The sequence below is a fragment of the Austrofundulus limnaeus genome, unplaced genomic scaffold, assembly GCF_001266775.1.
Source record: "Austrofundulus limnaeus strain Quisiro unplaced genomic scaffold, Austrofundulus_limnaeus-1.0 Scaffold377, whole genome shotgun sequence".
In the NCBI taxonomy this organism is placed as follows: Eukaryota; Metazoa; Chordata; class Actinopteri; order Cyprinodontiformes; family Rivulidae; genus Austrofundulus; species Austrofundulus limnaeus.
In genome coordinates, this window is record NW_013952779.1 from 41,718 (window position 1) to 43,072 (window position 1,355).

Here is a 1,355-nt window from a genome sequence, read left to right on the forward strand (position 1 = left end):
GGTGGATATAGCTCGCTAGCAGCCTCGCACCGAGGACCTATCCACGTCATCATTTACCCAGAATGCTTTGTTTGTAAATAAAATGGCCCTGTCCGTGTAATATATTTTTAAACTTTTAGTTTAAATATTGTAAAAACTGAACATCCTACAGTATTTTTACAGTCTTTATTTTACAGTTAAAATAAATGTTTATCAAATAAAGTCTAATGTTACAACTAATCATGGATCCCTTTAACTCACAAAGTTACGAATCTGACCTGAATCCACAGAAATGTGACTCTGTTCTGTTTTCTGGATGTAAGGAGCGTCTGAACACGGTGTTAGATTTTTATTTTAGTTTGAGTTTTTATTGTTTAAACTGAACGATCATAAAACTGAACCCCGGGACTGAAAATCATTTAACCTCAGACAAGAAAATAGATCAGCTTAAAAATGATCAAAGAACCTCAGTCCAGTCTGTAAACTGTAAACTTTGTACATTTTTGTCACATAGTTGGAAACACACRTGGAGCGCACACACAGCTGAGGAAATAAAATGTGTGAATTGTCTAAGAAACATTTTAATTCTAATTGAGAAAAAAACTTTGTCAACTCAGCAGATTAATTCAGAACAGCTCAGCTGTGATGATTTCTCGCAGATTTGTTGCTGCATAAAGTTGTGCGTATGGATCAATGTCAGCTGTTCTCACTMCCCCTGCGTCAACATATTGATGCTTGGTCAGGTGGCCTTTTGCGTCCAGTTTTGACGCGCCGGGTATATACATTGGGATGTATAAAGGAAAGGTGCGCAGGAACCTGCGTGTGCACAGTTTTATACATCTGAATTATTTGGTGCAGCGCACTTTTCTAAATTTGTCCGTACGTCAACTTTTAGYGTGAAAGCTGCTCAATCSTTWATGCATGAGGGGCCTGGACTCTTCTATGAAGTCAYGTTGTTGTGATGGATGCAGGATGTGGTTTAACTTTGTCTTGATGGMTTTTGAAGGCTTCTTTGAAAAGAGATCCCCTGGATCAGAGCAGATGTTGGTCTAAAACTTGGATATACTTTCCTGCATTGTTGGTGCCTCACCAGATGTGAGTAGGGAAAAATCAGACGTATGGTTGAATACAATAATAACCTGTGCAGGCTAGGGCTGCACAATATATCGAACTTTTATCGTTATTGCGACAACAGCCTGTGCAACTGCATGAACTGCAATAAATGGTTGACTCAAAAGTTTGCATTTATGCATTTTGTTGTTCAGATGGAAGCTTGAAGTATTTCACAAATCGAATGGAGCCCTTCACGTATGGGGTGTCGTTTGTAAAGTTACACAGTCAAAAATTACCACCAATATTTTTCTTTTATTTAGACT